The 19,056-nt window shown below is 42.9% G+C and overlaps 1 pseudogene; it reads right to left on the reverse strand.

Annotated features, from left to right (window-relative positions):
• Positions 1–500: 500 nt before the first annotated feature.
• LOC140221180 (uncharacterized) lies at positions 501–1,873 on the reverse strand (annotated as a pseudogene).
• Positions 1,874–19,056: the final 17,183 nt, after the last annotated feature.

Genomic DNA, 19,056 nt, shown 5'->3' on the forward strand with positions numbered 1-19,056 from the left:
TTTTCGATGACGAACGTCGCGGCCGACACAACAGCCTATATCTTGGCACTTTTATTTCTCTGAACTCGGTAGCTAAAACAACCAAAGGAGTACATGGGTATAGATAGGCCAGAGACACACCATGGAGCTACGCCTCCATGCCGTCCTTCGCGCCCATGATCCGCAAGATCCTCCCGGCGACGGCACAAGAGCCACTCGCTCGTTCCACACGTCGAGGCGCTCCTCCGTGCTGACCGGCACCACGCACACCACCCCCTCTCAACGTACTTTGACTCGATCTAACTTGATCCTCGCAGCTATCCCACGAGGTTCTGGTGGACTCCCGCACGATCCTAACTACCTGCAACGGCAATATGAACACACCATGTTTCGTGCACAACATGAACTGGCAGCACATTGCCACGCGACACACACGCACCCCTCATTGGACAAACACTTAAGTCAAGTTTATTCCTAATAATTACCTCTCCCCCAAACCTGACAGCACCATGCGCGTTGACTCACAGCAGGCACGATTCCTCATCAGCGCCCGCGAGGAGGGCCCTCTCCTTCCTCGACTCCCGGCAGTTCTTCGCGAGGTGGCCACAAATGCCGCAGTTGAAGCATCTCCCTCGGTTGCAGCGCTCTGAGCACCTGCTGGTCCCTGAGAACATGCTGCTGCTACCATCATCGTTGTCGTGGTTACCGCCACCCTTGTCACCGCTACCGCCACGCCGCGCATCTCCACCGCGCCTCACCTCACCCCAGTGTGCACGCTCCTTGCCGCGGCGCCGGCGAGCCTCCCACTGCTCCTCAGTGAGCAGCAGTTGCCCGGCGTTGCATGTATTGCCCACTGTGTGTTCCTCAACATCGGCATCCTCCGCAACTTGCAGCCGCCCGACGAGCTCCTCGATCGACATGGAGTTGATGTCCGCGAGCATCTCAATCGCCACCGCGACTTGCTTCATCTTCTTCAGGACCACGCGTAGGATCTTCTTCACCACGCGGCTATCCTCCATCACCTCCCCAAGCTCACACAGGCTAGCGATGAGCCCGTTGATGCGCATCACGAAGTTGTTGATGGTCTCCCCGTCGCGGAACGCCACGTTCTCAAACTCCTTCATGAGGCCCTGCACACTCGCGGACTTCATGCGGTTGTCTCCGGCCCACATCTTCTTCACCGCATCCCACGCCTCCTCCACCGATTTCTTCATGGTAAGCCCAGCCTTCATCTCCGACGGTACCGTGCGCAACATGGCAGCCAGTGCCCGCCAGTCCTTGGCGCGCTCCTTGGACACGGCCTCCACCGCATCCCACAACTCCATGGCCTCCAGCGACACCTCCACTCATGGTAGTTGGCCCTGGTCAGCAACAATGGCTCCACGGCGCTAGAGTTGGTGATGACATGCTCCACGACGGCACCAACCTTTGAGCCTTCTCCAACCTCGGGTTTTGGGTTGTCACCGATCTTCATCTTCCCGGCTCTAATACTAAATGTTGGCTACACCCAGGAACTCACTCGCACTCACGAACACAAAGCACCAGTGAGGTAGACGATGAACACAAGCTGTTTGCAGTGATGAACGCCACGGCTGACACAACGGCCTATATCTTGGCACTTTTATTTCTCTGGGCTTGGCAGCTAAAACAACCAAAGGAGTACATGGGTATAAATAGGCCAGAGACACCACGGAGCTACGCCTCCATGCCGACCTTCGCACCCATGATCCGCACGACCCTCCCGGCGACGGCGCAAGAGCCACTCGCTCGTTTCACACGTCAAGGCGCTCCTCCGTGCTGACCGGCGCCACACACACCACCCCCTCTCAACGTACTTTAACTCGATCTAACTTGATCCTCACAGCTATCCTACGAGGTTCTGGTGGACTCCCGCACAATCCTAACTACCTGCAATGGCAACATGAACACACTATGTTCCATGCACAACATGAACCGGCAACACATTGCCACGCGACACACACGCACCCCTGATTAGACAAACACCCAAGTTAGGTTTATTCCTAACATTGGGGAAGTGGTCCTCTGCGCAGAAATTAGATCTTGCGATCATGACCTCGTTGATCACATCATGGAAGTGTTGCCTTTCCATGAATTGCTCCGTGCCATCGATGTTCCCAAATGCCACTGTGCTGATGATATGGTCCATATACCCAAAGATACGGTCCTCTAGGAAGACTGGTTCCCATCTAGCGCTAGCCAGTTTTCCCATGAGTTTATGGACCTAATAACAAATATGTAGGAAGAGTTACTTAAAATGTCTTATCAATTAGAACTAGTTTTAACATCGAATATTGTTTGTGCTACACATGTAACTCCATCGGATTTATCCCTATATATGATTTCATGTTGAGGACCAGTGGTGGTCACCCTTTGATGATGAGTGATTGACAACGTTGTATGGAATGATGTTGCTCTTGGCTTGTGATATGCAGGTGTAGGATGTGACATGGCGGCCGATGGCGTGCGGTGAAGGTCAAGTGAAAGGTTTATGCCGATGGACCAAGGGCGGTGAAGGGTGAACACGAGTAGGCTTGGACCGAGGGACCCGAGGAGTCCAGGCGAAGTCATGGGCGATCCACATGGTGCACAGAAGGGAGAGAGAATATGACAGGATGGAGACAGCGTCGGTCGAGTCGAGCGGGAGGCTTGGCGGAGGCTGGACATGTGTCGACATCGAGGAGGTCACGTTGCGGTCAAGCGGAGATGGACGGTTTGGGCCTCAAAACCACCGTGCAGGCAGGTTTCCCGATTTCAGCCTCAAAATCGGGGGCGAGCCCGGTACGACCGGAGCTTCGAGAAGGAGGGCACGTGTCATCGATGCTGAGATAGTTACTAGCCAGCATGCAGGAAAAAGGGTATTCATACCTGTCGGGCATACATCCCAGACCCACGAGTAGGTCCTGTGCGGCCCACTAAGGGGCGTACTCGTACACAATCAAGACTAGGGGGCTACGCGGCAAAAAGCGTATCCCACTCGGACTAGTTAAGTATGCATATGGAAACTACTCGGTCTACACCGAGTAGAACTCTGTAATCGTACCCGACTAGGATTCAAACTTGTAACCCTGCCCTCCCGAGTATATAAGGGCGGGCAAGGACCCCCTCCAGGACAACTCCTTCAACTCATCCAAGTTCAATACAACCAACTCACAGGACGTAGGGTATTACGCGATCTAGCGGCCCGAACCTCTCTAAATCGTGTTCCTTGCGTCACCATTGACTCCTTGATTCTCGATGGCCCTTACCGCACAAAAGACCACCTGGGGTACCCCATAGGTGGGTTGCCGGTCTAAAACACCGACAGCTGCCGCGCCAGGTAGGGGAAGTTGTCGAGTTTCTCTGCGTGAGTTCGATGGCACCTGTCGTTATCAAGCCTCACCTTCGAGGCAGGCGCAACCTTCATTTTTGGATCCTGGCTCTGCATCTCCGATGGCGCTGGATCGTTTCAGCGCCAAATCATCAACACCCAGGAGAAGAAATCTCTCGATGAAAGCCTTTCTCAGTCGAAAATAGAGGATTCGGTCAGGAAAAACCAAAACTTCAACATCAACAACACCGAGTTCGACTACGTTGCGGACTCGACCTCAGTTCGGACTAGTCAATCCCAGTCACTTCACAAGTCGACTTCGACTCCAAAACGGTTCCCATACGGACTCCGCAACACAGTCGAAGTTTACCAAGGTCTCCTCACTCGAACTCAACTCGAACACGGGGAAGACGGGGACTGCAACTACAACTCGGACTGTGTCCCAGAGATCCCGGTATCAGGACCAGCCCAAAGTCTGGTAATAACTTCAACACCACAAGGCAGATTCGTCCACTAGCCAGGAATGAGATCATCTCTCCTCGCCCGCGACTACGAGTCACGCCTTGTCGCTCACTTGGACAACCTTCCGTTCCAGGAAGGCGTCCCACTTACTTCAAGCCCTACGGAAAGTTCCACAGAAATCGCAATATCAAGCTCTTGAAGCTACTACCCAGATAGAGAAATCTTTGTCATTACTCAAAATAACAACATGGGCACTAGCCAACACAGAACCCCTCAACGGATAGCACAACTCGACAACATCTCAGAGGACGGGTCATCAGCTAACGCCCCACAAGATGAAACTTCCGATCAAAGAAACCAAAGAAGGATGCGAAATATTACTCGGGCTGAACGCCGATAAATGCTGGCTACAAACATTCCCATCACAAACCTTGAAAGAGCATTTGACACAGTACAAGCTCAAGAGCACAACACTCCACTCGCAGCAATTGCCTCAATCAACCTTATATCAACTCTCATACCTCGAGACAGAGATAACAAAATGACAGCTCAACTTGCGCAGTGAGGCAACGGACTAATTGCACAACTCGCAAAACAAGCTTCCAAGCTACTCAATAAGGAATCACCAATCCTATCTGTTCCTCGCAATTCCGCTCATCGAGAGGACAGTAGGGGTGCTGCAGTCAACAATGGTTTCCACGAAGCACAAAGGAATAACAACGAAGTAGTCAACCAACCATGGCAACATAGTCAAGGACTGAGCAAACACGAAGCTCTAGTACGAAAAAAAGATGTTGGAGAAGTCAGTTGCACCAATTCCGCAAAAAGTCCTCGCCATATCAAGAAAAATCATGAAGTATCAAATTTCAGCGATCTAGGGGAAATAATCAATAGTCGCCGTGAACGAGAAGTTGACAACTACAATCACTTTCCCGCTTTCACAACTCGGGTGATGAGGACAAGACTACTCAAAAAATTCAAGCCAACAGGAATCACCAAATATGATGGCAAACAAGACCCAATTCAATGGCTCCGATGTTACTCTTTGGCAGTCCAGGCAGCCGGAGGCAATAATGACACCAAAGTCATCCATTTTCCCATATGCATGGAACCCGCACCTCTAACATGGCTTGAGTCACTCAAGACTAGAACAATTGACTCTTGGGAAGACTTGACAAAAGCTTTCACCAACAACTATGCCGGCTCCATAACTAGACCAGGCAACAAGATCGACTTAAGTCAAGTAAAACAGAAAGAAGGCAAAACACTACGCGACTACTTATGACGATTCTTCGAAAAGAAGGCCACTATAGTCGACATTTCAGAAATAGACGTCATCGAGTGCTTCCAAAATGGCCTCTATGATCGACGAACATACCAAGACTTCAGTAGACGACGACCAACCACTGTCAAAGATCTCAAAATCATGGTGCAACAATGGGCAGATGAAGAAGACAAAGAGCGAGAACGGTTCGACTCCTATCGCAACCGCGAGCGCGACAACAACCATGACCAGGATAGGAACCGACACAGCGATACTCAAAACAACTTTTCGAGTAACCAAAATTGCAAAAGGAAACCTGACAACACCATTGCTTCCATGACTAACTCAGGGAAGAAGGGATCCCGCAAAAATGATGACGGGCCAAGCTTCACCAAACTACTCAAAAAACAGTGCCCATGGCACCCAACTAGCAAACACTCAGCAATAGATTGCTACAGCATGCGCCGAGTAATGCAGGATTTGCCCGCACCACCACCTCCCGACGAGTACAACAAGAAAAAAGATAAAGGTAAAAACAAAGTCAATAACGACGAAGAAGGAGAAGGCGACTTCCAGACCGCCTCCAAAACAGTCAACGTCATCTTTGGTGGAATCTCGGGTACCACATCCAAGCGATCCAGTAAACTGGTACTCAGAGAAATCATGGCCATTGAACCAACAGATCCAAAACCGCTAAAATGGTCAGAGGTACCCATAACCTTCAGTGGAAGGGACCAATGGATAAAATTCTCAGAACCAAGTCGATTTCCCCTAGTACTCGATCCTGTCATTGCAGGCTCAAAACTAACAAAAGTACTCATCGATGGCGGAAGCGGACTCAACGTCATTTTCACCAAAACACTAAGGAAAATGTGTCTTGACGTCATGGACATGCTCACTCCAACAGACTCACCCTTCTACAGAATCGTACCAGGAAACGCAACCATACCACTAGGACAAGTCATCCTGCCAGTTACTTTCGGAACCAAGGAACACTACCGAACCGAGTACATCAGATTTGAAGTCGCTGACTTCGAGACCTCTTACCACGCCATACTCGGGAGACCAGCTCTGGCTAAGTTCATGGCCATACCACACTATGTGTACTTGGTACTCGAAATGTCAGGGCCCAAGGGGGAACTAACGCTACGAGGATATTTACGGCGATCCTACGAGTGCAACACCGAAGCCGTGGAGATTGCCGCAACCTCTCAAGCACCCAGCCCTATGCAACAAGTTTTCTCAGCTTCAAAGAAACTTCACGCAACAGAACTCGAAATACCAGAAAACAAGTCGGGGTCAGCAAAGGTGAAGCCAACAAATGAGAAAGACTTCAAAACAGTTGATCTCCAAACCGGCGACTCCTCTAAAACAGCTCTGATTAGAACAGGGCTAGACCCTAAATAGGAAACCGCGCTCATCAGTTTTCTTTGGGAAAACCACGATATCTTCGCCTGGAAACCAACTGACATGCCTGGTGTGCCCAAGGAACTGATTAAGCACTCTCTAAACGTTGACCCCAAAGCTACCCTAAAGCGACAGCGCCTCCGCAGGTTCGCCCAAGATAGACAAGAAGCAATCAAAAAAGAGCTAGCCAAATTACTCGCAGCAGGGTTCATCAAAGAAGTCTTTCACCCTGACTGGCTAGCCACTCCTGTACTCGTGCGCAAGAAAAACAACGAATGGAGAATGTGTGTTGATTACACAGACCTCAACAAACATTGTCCAAAGGACCCCTTTGGACTACCCAGGATCGACCAAGTAGTTGACTCTACTGCTGGGTGTGATTTGCTATGCTTTCTCGACTGTTACTCAGGTTACCATCAGATAAGCCTCAAAGAAGAAGATCAAGCTAAGACAGCCTTCATCACTCCATTTGGGGCCTTTTGCTACAAAACAATGTCATTTGGATTAAAAAATGCAGGGGCAACTTACCAACGAGCTATACAGATGTGCTTCGAAAAGCAATTGCATCGTAACGTAGAAGCTTACGTGGACAACGTAGTCGTCAAAACAAGAAATTAGGAGGATCTAATCGTCGATTTGGAGGAAACCTTCTCAAGCCTACGAGCTTTCCAATGGGATCCAGCTTCAACAACCACGACTTCTGGGAATACTGCGAGAATAGTGGAATTGATGTCCGCTACGTCTCAGTCGCTTACCCAAGATACCAATGTCCCATTCCAAAGATTTATACCTTCCATTCAAGTTCAAGCGCAAGCAGTTTCCCATCCGATTGAGCTTCGCGATGACCATCAACAAGGCCCATGGGCAGACAATACCTAATGTAGGTATCTACCTCCCCGAGCTTGTTTTTTCTCACGGGCAGTTGTATGTGGCACTATCTATAGGTGTTTCTCGTGAGATGACATGGGTTCTCGCACTAGGAAGGGGACGAAGAATATTGTATACATGATGTATTGGAGTTGTGAGGTGTGTTATTTTTATAATACATGTGTTGAAATATATGTCACTGTGCGCCTTATCATAAGAATATAATTTATTATGTACATTCTAATATTGAAGTTTGTGATACTCTGCCCCTGCAGCTTCTACATTCAAGACTACAAATGACGTATGGCAGAGGAAAGATGCTACGAGACCAAGGAAACATTTTGATGGATATATGTTTGTATTCGGTTTTTATACTTTTCAATGGAATTGTTGGATTGCTGGAACAATATGTGTATTGTAGTTTTATAGCTTGAGTGGCAAGCTTCTGGTTGTTTGAAAAGTTCACATATTTCCTCCCATGTGTCCATTGACTCTTGCTTAGGTAGGATTGCATGATTTCTGAAATCCTGGAATCGTGCGCGTTTGTTTGCCGTTGTATTATTATCTAATATGCCCTCTAACATGTATTGTTTGCATAATAATTGTTTGTCATGGTTTATTTATACACGTGCCTGGGGCACGTGCACATCTACTAGTCAGAATAAAACTCGTTTGTTTCTCTTCATAAATATGACATGTCACCACTGAAAATGGCCTTACACTATTCCAGCTTCCGTGGACTCTTCCGCGCATGGCACTATCCTAGACAAAGATTGATAGTGGTAGTGCCCTGACCAAGATAACCTCCTTGCACCATATATATACCTCCCGCGCGCGGTGTTTGAATAATCAATAATTATCAAAAATCTGAAAGTATATAGTACGTGCACATGGTGCATGTGCTGTATGTAGGCTCCATGACAAGTTTGACTCCTCAGAGACAAGAACGTGCTGAGGTCATGCTGCGGCAGGTGACATCATCAACAATATAATATGCGGTTGTCTTTCGATCTCTTGATGTGTATCCCGATTCATGCAAATAATATACCCATTCTAAGGGGGCGTTTTCTTCCCGTGTCTTATTTTTAGCACGTGTCACATCGAATGTTTAGATACTAATTAGGAGTAGTAAACGTAGACTATTTACAAAACCAATTACATAAGTGGAATCTAAACGGCGAGACGAATCTATTAAGCCTAATTAATTCATCATTAGCAAATATTTACTGTAGCAACACATTGTCAAATCATGGACTAATTAGGCTTAATAGATTCGTCTCGCCGTTTAGATTCGTCTTATGTAATGAGTTTTGTAAATAGTCTACATTTAATACTTCTAATTAGTATCTAAACATTCGATGTGACGGGTGCTAAAGTTTAGCAAGTGGAAGAAAACAGGCCCTAACTTTTTGGACGACCACTTTGACATGGTGCACTCTAGTTTAGCCATATATATATTGGACATTATTTTCAATAATTTACCACTTGGCCTTACTTTACGTCCATTTTACACCATAATTGCATATGCTCCAAATATTGGCATTTTATATTTGATTCAAGCATATTCCTGCAAAATAAGTAGAAGCACCAAAACTCACGGAACAGTGAGGGTTAGTTATATAGATCAATGTGTAGACCTTTATTAATACCCCTTATTTATCGAGAAGTTAGCAGTTGAGATGGGATTTAACGGTAGACAACACAAGTTCATATTGTATTTGTTGATACGAGCAACATGATATATCAACATTTTTTGCAATAAATTGAATGGACCCACAGGTGCCAGAGACCGGAGAGTTACTGTGCAGGTGAAAAATCTTGCCTATTAGGCTGAGCGGCACAGATACAATGGGGTGTTTCGGGTATATTAGCGGGCGGACCATCAACTTACAATCAATTCTTTTGGATATCTAATCCAATTTCTCCATTGAATTTTGCATTCTTATACTGAACTGATGTCAATCAAACGTGTTTAACAGTATCGGTTAGCCTCTACAATCCGATTACGTAACAAACTGCTGAACCAAACACTATCATAGTCATATCTAGTCTCAGTCTTGTGGTGCTCTTTCTAACATTGAAACCAATACTCCTAGCGTATGAGCTCTACATCTCATATGCATGGATCATCCTCTCATTTGAAATCCATTCCAACTTGCGCTATGGTTACAGATTGGCCGTGATTGATTGTTATCCATGTTGACGGTAATCAACACGCCAAGTTGTGAACAGTAAGCGTACGGATCATCGTAGCTTTTTCCTTAGAGTATTCCATCTAAGTTTTATCAATCCATGGATTGGCAGCGAACTGACTAGGGTTCTCTATCTAGCTAAACGGATTTAATCCTATCATGAAGCATGAATTGCATATAAAGGTAAACCCAATAATTAGATAAGTATTATAGACAGGGTAAACAGATCACATCCATATATATAAGGTAACACAACCAAAGGTAGCATGAGCATATTGTCCTCTTATTGTAGTTCCAGCCAAAATGGCAATCAATCTATGTAGCACCTTGATAAAGAGTCATTTCTCAGGAAGGCGGCTCGCAAGCGGCCTACTTTCTTGTGATCATCACTGCGAGGTACGTGTTAACGCCTCCGATTTTCCAAAGCTTCATCTCAAACGACTCCCACAATACTCGCCATCGATCCTACTCAACATTACACAATCGTTCGACCTTTTTCCTCCCACATGTTGTCACCACGCGAAGGTAATCACACCGACTTCCTACGCACTACTAAGGTGTATCCGCAAGATATACACTAATCACCACGAGTACATCTATTCTTACTAAGAACATATGCTAGCTAGACATATTTGAATAAGCATGTATCATAGTAGATCAATGCACAATATTAGATTGATATCACCATTATATGTACATAGGCCCTGATGAATACAAGGCTTGGCTCCTGAACTCCACCATGGCTTCATCGCGTAGGGATGACCATGGCGGCTAGGGTTTGGCCTAAGCTATCTCCTAAACAATTTCGAAGACTTGCAGCGGCCCTCAGCTCCCTCTGATGAATGCCCTTGGTTTCGTCGAGTTCTACTGGATTGACCTTAGGGCTCGGTGAATTTTTGGGGTATTTATAGTCTGGAGAGCGCGTGGCAAAAATTGGAAGGCGAGAGGAGCAAGGAAAGCCTCAGACCGATCCGCCTGGCCCATCCTTTTATCCCCACATGCCCAACTTCATCGCCAAATCTCCTCTGATGTTCTCGAAGCTTATTTTTGTATGCATGTGGGCCTGGCACGTCAATAACTTCGAGGTGAGATTGATCTTTAGTAACTTTCCAAATCTCCACTTGATCTTTTTTGATTCCTCTTTGATCCCAAAGTGATACTTGCCATATCTTCACAATCTTAGCCCTTAAGTAATCTTGGAGGAGTGCTTGCCAAAAATGAGTGTCAGAGGGGGCCAGAAGACCCCTGGCCGATCGGCTTGGACTTCACCAGGCCGATCGGCCTGGGCTCTTTCTGAGCCCGCTCGCCTTCATCTTTGACTTGTTCATTGCTTGTTCAAGGTTTTATCCAAAAATATGCTTTTAGGTACAATTTCGTACAAAAATATAATGTGCTCCAAAATACAATGCATACGTGAAAACGGGGTTATTTCCGGTGCCAAGTGGTGGGTTAGTATAAAAATATATATGAAAACACCACTTAAAAAGCACTAAAAGTGTGTCAATAATGAGCATCAACAATTCCCTCATGCTTAAACCTTGCTCATCCTTGAGCAAGTCTAGGATACTTGCTTAATCACGAAATCAGCATTGCCTTTCGACATCATCCCTGCACTCAGTTATACATAACAAGACACATTGCTCTCTCAAGTATTTAGCATTTAAAGTTCAAGTTGTGAACGGCTATTTTTCATCATGGAAGATAGAATAGCAGTAAAGAACAAGCCACAATAAAATAAATACAATCCTCTTGAACTTAAGTCATCTTCAGACCTTTTCATTATTTCATCATGAAGAGTTTTTTAAAAAGATGCAAATCCAACACAAGTGAGATTCTCTTGCAAAACCTCATCGAAACACTCGTCTCATAGAGTCACTAAACCCTATACTAGATTTTTTTCAATATATTCTACTCATATATGAAGGTGGAAGGCTTATGTGGAGCTTGGTAGGTAAAAACAATCCTAACAAAATATTATATCTAAAATATTGTCAACCTAAGAGAGAGATCTATTGGGATTACTGAGACTTGACAAAAAAGCCAAGGAAAGTAAATGTTGGTAGAGAGGGATGAAACACACATATTTAGATAAGTGGACATGTGCAAGTGGCAAAAGGGTGATCGCGAGACACAAATAAAGTTCTCGTAATCGGATTGCACATGGTTGAAAGATGAGTATGGATTAATCCTTAATCTTGAAAGCATTGGGAACTTTAATGACGCTCAAAGAACCGAGGAGCATTTTATTCTTTTTCTCCTTTATTATTTTTTTCTTTTTCATTCTTTTTTCTTTTCTTTCTTCTTTCTCTCTTTTTCCACATTTCTTTTCTTTTTCTTCCTCAGAACTCCTTGCAACATAGTACTTTACTCAGCAGTAGTCAGAGATAATGCGATGACTCCTCACCCGTGCTTAGACGATGCTCGTCCTCGAGCATGAAAGAGAAACAAAGATAAACTGTTGAAGTAAGTACCAAAATCTTTGATTTTCTGCAAAAAAATTATTTTATTTCTCTGCAGGGACTTCCACACCAAATTTCATAGGGAACAGAGGGGAAACACATAAGGTTGATCAGCTTGAGGGTGTCCACTCTGATCGGCCTGGCCCCTTCTAGCCTCTGTTTTCTTCGCTTTTTATTCTCCGTACTGGTGGATACCTCCAGGTCTTGATTTTCTTGAAAAGGCACTATTTAATCTTTTGAATCTTTATCAAAATATTTTTCCATACTTAATAATAGGTTATGGTCAAGGAGGTAGTCAAAAAATGATATAATTGGGTTTAGATTGGATGCCCAACGAGGTTTGTGAAATTTCTAGTGTAGAAATTCACAATGCATGGACAGAAAGGCTAACAAGAAAAACGTTTACACAAAGGAGATGGCCAGCTTCTAAATCTCATACCACAGAAATGAATTTTAATCCAACTCATCAAAATATAAGTTTGCAATCTAAAGGTTTCATAATGAAAGATCATGCATATATATATATATGTGTGTGTGTGTGTGTGTGTGTGTGTGTGTGGGCGCGCGCGCGCTCTGGTAAGTAGAACTTTGCAAAAGATTCACAAATGTAGATAGCATATGAATTAATTTTTAATAAAAATAAATAAGTTATTAGGTCATTAGAAAACTTAAATCAAAGAGCAACATAGAGTTTGTGGGTCTAGAATTTAGTCATTTAACCTCCACAATTAAAAAGTTAGTATTTAATCAATTTAAGTTCATTAAAAAGAGAACAATTAGTCAAGTCATATATAACATTGTGTGGGTAAAACAAAGTGGCAACCTTCACCATTTTTCCATAAACAAGATTATACCAAAATTATTAACATCGTGGTGAGCACAAGGTGATGGTGATCATGATTCAAAGAAAATAAAAACTAGGTTGTACTCCTAGTAGCCATGTTATTGATATACAAAGGATGCATCGAGTCTATGGTTGAAGGCTTATATACACAGGCATTTTAGAAAGAGAAAGATAAAGAAAAGGTTGAGGAAGAATTTACCGTCCTTTCGATGCTTGTAATGAGATGTAGCGCAGCCTCTCCCATGCTTAAGCATTGTGCGTAACATGGAAGAAGAAAAATGAGCATCTTCTAGAGGCCGTGATCCTTGTATTCTTCGTCCACCAGGTCCTCCCCATGCTTAGCATTGTGCTAGGCATAGAAGAAGAAGATGAAGCATTTTGTGATTGTTGAAATCCTTTCTCAGTGTCCGGAGCTTGTCTTTATGCTTCTTCACTTTTGCTGCTTTTATTGTCCTTAAATTTCTTCTTTTTTTCATGAAAGTGCTTCATCATGCCTACAAAACAATTCAAATGCACAAACTACCCCCGAGGTGACTGTTGGGAGTGGAAGCAATCGCCAACAAACTAACAACATCCCTAAGACTTTAACTTGTGACATAGCTAATCCAGTAAAATAAAAACCAAAACCTAATGATTGTACGTGAGTGCAAATGTGAATGCAAATGATAGGTAGGATCATAAACAAAGACAATGTTTGCACCAAGTTCTAAGTACCATGCTTACAACTAGGTTGTTGAAATTCTCCATAGCCATAAAAAAAATTGTTAATCAAGGTCAAACACTATGCTTATCCCAAGATCAATAACTCTTTCTAGCACAAGAAAAATAGATCGCATTGCAAAGCTTAAAAACCAACCAATGCAATAAGGAGATGATATGAAAAGCTAGCAAAGTTTATTAAACTGAATGATGATGGTCTGCAACCAAGTCTAAACACCATGTTTACACAAGATTGCAAAGAAAAAATTCCCTAGAAGCATTAACATAGATAAGAAAGCATTCATCATAAAAGTTTTAGGAGAATGCCAAGCTAACACACGAATGATGAAATAAATGCAAATGCACATGCAAAAAGATTAGCAAAAATAGAGGCTAGCAAGGTTGAAAAGACTATCATGTTGTTCCGCAATTAGTTGAGTCAAAAAGAATTGCTTAGAATGGCAAGGCAAGGCTAGCCACTTCATAAGAAGTCAAGCAATGTCAACAAGAAAATCATTCATCGAAAAGCTTCAACAACCAAACTAACAAGGCTAAGGGTAGGTTCATAGGTATCCTATATTTTTGGTTTAAAACAAGAATTTTGAAGAGAGAAATGAAGCATAGAAATTCTAACTAAGGGGTTTTAAAAATAAAAAGAAAAGAAAGGGTTTTTTAAATGAAAAGCAAAAACCTATGGTTTTAGAATGGCTCTAGGTAAAGGTGTATTGTAAATGGTTGGGATTATGAAGAGTGCCTTTGGTAAAAGGTTTAGTCAGAATAGAGGCAAAAACAACTAAGGCCGATCTAAACAAGGCAACAAGCTGATCAACATAATTTAATCCTACCTCTGTTGGCTGTAATTTTCAGCGGGGCTGATAGGAAGGCTTAGGTGGAAAAAGATTTTGATAGAAACAACATGAAAATGCAATGCAACATGAGATGGAAGAATAAAATGACATGACATGAAATGGAGGTGGTCTAAAATAAAATAAAAGTTAGCCGAAATTAACTAGTCACAAGTTTAGAATGAAAGGGTGGTGCCATACTTCATATTTCTCTCTAAAAAGATGCAAAGAAAAAGACTCTAAACACTAATAGCACACAAAAAAAGGTCTATAAGTTTTTCAAGATCAAGTAACAAAGTGCTCCCTCAATATTATTTAAAGCATACAACATGTGGTTGCAGAATTTGTTAGAGCAATGGTACAGCGTTACTTGATGGTTTCGATTAAAAAGCATAATATAGACCGTCATGTAAAGAAAATAAATAAAAAGACAGGTTACCTTCCTAAAGAGCTTTAGTTAAAGTCATATACCTAGACTTATCACCTCGATAATGTTCATGCAAAGCCACGGTCCTTTACGCGAGAATCCAAAGTATCCATATAGCTTGATGTCATCTTTTGTAATCCTTCGTGGTTCGCTTCTAACACCTCTTTGTATTGGATGTAGCCTGCTTGTGTCTTCATGTGCCAATGCTCCGAAAGTTTTTATTTTGTTCTAAACTTCTGAATTTGATCATATATGCTTGATGAAAGCATTGCCCAAGCTCCTCTTCATTGTTATCATCCTCATCTCCTCCGTCTTATTCTCATCGCCTTGTTGCTACCTCTTCTTTGAGGATTTTCCCCTGCATCCAGAATAAAACATATACTAAAATATAGCTCTATTAAAAATTTTATGAAATTAAATTTCCAACGAGTGGTCATTCATCTAAAATGAAATCCAAATGAGAGTTATGCCCGTTTTATTTTAGCACTGCGTGCTGTCCAGAACTGATTTTAGCACACACGACGTTCGATGATTTGGCCATAACTGCTTGTAGGAATCTCCGATTCCCTTGATTCTTGATTCGTTGGAACATAGACTTCATGGGGATTTTGAATATACAAAAAAATTTGTTGTTTTCTTCTGAAGTCAAGCAAAAATCTTAATGACAACAGTAGCTTGTCATGAATTGATCCAGAGATGTTGATGATATTGATCTTGTAGTCATTGGGGCATTATGTCACACATCCTTTGGCTTCAAGGTCATCATCATTGCTGCACCAGCGAGTAACATGGCGGCAATGATGTGTCTTCTCCATAATTCTTGCTCTAGCCAAGGTGCCGGGATCAGAGGAGGCTCCTGCACTTTGTGACGACGATCTGAGCAGTTTCTTCCTTGATTGCATCACTCAATTAGAAGCTCTTGAGCATCCCATTGGAGAAGATTGATAGTGTCATGGTACTTCTAATCTTGTTTCCCTAGTCTTGATCAACTTCAATCCATCACCTTCTGTGCAGAGAGGCCCTCCAATCATCCATCTTTGCTTGACATGGTTGATTCCAACACCTTTTACTTGAACAAACATATCTACAAGAAATATTAGTCTTTAAAAATTAATTGACACAATGACATACCTTGTTTATCATCATTTGTATCATCTTCGTGGATGTGGACTCAATAGCAGATGTTGGGCCACTAACAAAGTTAGCACCTACTGCTAAAGAGTTGAGCTTGATGTTGTTATCATCTTATCGGAGTGAATTGAGACTTGAAAGTCCATGTTAGATCATCTGGCGTCTAGTATTTACCTGCTTTTAAGGATGCAAATAAGAAAAACAGGATGTATGCAATAGAAAAAAATTAGGGTTAGTCCAAAAAATTAGATAGATCGCCCCAGGGTTCGAGTTGTTGATCCCCGGCAATGGCGCCAGAAAATCTTGTTCATGGTAGTTAATATGCCAAGTTGTGAACCACAAGCGCACGGATCATCGTAGCTTTTCCCTTAGAGTATTCCATCAAAGGTTTATCAATCCGTCGATTGGCAGCAAACTGACTAGGGTTCTCTATCTAGCTAAACGGATCTAATCCTATCATGAAGCATGAATTGCATATAAGAGTAAACCTAATCATGAGATAAGTATTATAGATAGGGTAAACAAATCACATCCATATATATGAGGTAACACAATCAAAGGTAGCATGAGCCTATTGTCCTCTTATTGTAGTTCCAGCCAAAGTGGTAACCAATCTATGTAGCACCTTGATAAAGAGTCATTTCTCAGGAAGGTGGCTCGCAAGTGGCCTACTTTCTTGTGATCACCACTGCGAGGTACGTGTTAACGCCTCCGATTTTCCAAAGCTTCATCTCAAACGACTCCCACAATACTCGCCATCGATCCTACTCAACATTACGCAATCGTTCGACCTTTTTTTTCCCACATGTTGTCACCACGTGAAGGTAATTACACCGACTTCCTATGCACTACTAAGGTATATCCACAAGATATAGACTAATCACCAAGATTACATATATTCCTACAAAGAACATATACTAGCTAGACATATGAGAATAAGCTTGCATCATAATAGATCAAAGCACAAGATTAGATTGATATCACTGTCATGTGTACATAGGCCCTGATGAATACAAGGTTTGGCTCCAAAACTCCACCATAGCTTGCCACGCAGGGACAACCATGGCGGCTAGGGTTTGGCCTAAGCCATCTCCTAAACAACTCCGAAGACTTGTAGCGGCCCTCAGCTCCCTCTGGTGAATGCCCTTGGTTTCATCGAGTTCAACTGGATTGATCTCAGGGCTCGGTGAATTTTCGGGATATTTATAGTCTGAAGAGCGCGTGGTAAAAATTGGAAGGCGAGGGGAGCAAGGAATGCCTCAGACCGATCGGCCTAGTCAGGCCGATCGGCCTAGCCCTTCCTTTTATCCCCTCGTGCCCAACTTCATCGCCAAGTCTCCTCTGATGTTCTTGAAGCTTATTTTTTTATGCATGTGGGTCTGGCACGTCGATAGCTTCGGGGTGAGATTGATCGTTGATAACTTTCCAAATCTCCGCATGATCTTCTTTGATTCCTCTTTAATTCCGAAGTGATACTTGCCATATCTTCACAATCTTAGCCCTTAAGTAATCTTGGAGGAGTGCTTGCCAAAAATGAGCATCGAAGGGGACTAGAAGACCCTTTACCTATCGGCTTAGGCTTCACCAGGCCGATCGGCCTGGGCTCTTTCTAAGCCCGCTGGCCTTCGTTTTTTACAGGTTTGTTACTTGTTCAAGGCTTTATCCAAAATTATGCTTTGTGGTACAATTTCCTGCAAAAAACATATGGTCCTCTAAAATACAATGCATATGTGAAAACGGGGTTATTTTAGGTGCCAAGTGGCAGGTTAGTATAAGAATATGTTTGAAAACACCACTTAAATGGCACTAAAAGTGTGTCGATAATGAGCGCCAATAATTCCCCCATGCTTAAACCTTCCTCATCCTCGAGCAAGTCCAGGATACTAGCTTAATCAGGAAATCAGCATTGCCTTTCGACGTCATCCCTGCACTCAGTTATACATAACAAGACACATTGCTCTCTCAAGTATTTAGCATTTAAAGTTCAAGTTGTGAATGACTATTTTTCATCATGGAAGATAGAATAGCAATACAGAACAAGCCACAATAAAATAAATACAATGCTCTTGAATTTAAGTCATCTTCAGACCTTTACATTATTTCATTGTGAACAGATTTTTAAAAAGATGCAAATCCAACACAAGTGAGATTCTCTTGCAAAACCTCATGGAAACACTCATCTCATAAAGTCACTCAACCCTATACTAGAATATTTTCAATATATTCTACTCGATATATGAAGGTGGAAGGCTTATGTGGAGCTTGGTGGGTAAAAAACAATCCTAACAAAACATTATCTGAAATATTGTCAACCTAAGAGAGAGATCTATTGGATTACTGAGACTTGTCAAAAAGGTCAAGGAAAGTAAATGTTGGAGGGGGAGAGGGATGAAACATAAATATTTAGATAAGTGGACATGTGCAAGGGGAAAAAGGGTTATCGCGAGACACAAATGAAGTTCTCGTAATCGGATTGCACATGGTTGAAAAATGAGTATGGATCAATCCTTAATCTTGAGAGCATTGGGAACTTTAATAAGGCTCAAAGAACCGAAGAGCAGTTTATTCTTTTTCTCCTTTATTATTTTTTTCTTTTTTTATTATTTTTTCTTTTCTTTCTTCTTTCTCTCTTTTTCCACATTTCTTTCTTTTTGCTCCTCAGAACTCCTTGCAACATAGTATTTTACTCAGCAGTAGTTAGAGATAATGCGATGACTCCTTCCCCATGCTTAGACGATGCTCATCTTCGAGCATGAAAGAGAAAGAAAGATAAACTGCTGAAGTACCAAAATTTTCAATCATCTGCAAAAAATTATTTTATTTCTCTAGAGGGACTCCCACGCCAAATTTTAGAGGGAATAGAGGGGGGAACACCTCAGGCCGATCGGCTTGAGGGTGTCTAGGGCGATCGGCTTGGCCCCTTCTGGTCTCTATTTTCTTCGCTTTTTATTCTTCATACCGGTGGACGCCTCTAGGTCTTGATTTTCTTGAAAAGGTACTGATTAATCTTCTGAATCTTTGTCAAAATATTTTTCCATACTCAATAATAGGTTGTGGTCAAGGAGGTAGTCACACAAGTCCATATGCATTTACATGCATCTGACACACATATTTAAATTCCATGTTTGTAGTCATATATATTTGGCAAGAAA

This window comes from Setaria viridis, chromosome 9, assembly GCF_005286985.2.
Source record: "Setaria viridis chromosome 9, Setaria_viridis_v4.0, whole genome shotgun sequence".
Classification (NCBI taxonomy): domain Eukaryota; kingdom Viridiplantae; phylum Streptophyta; class Magnoliopsida; order Poales; family Poaceae; genus Setaria; species Setaria viridis.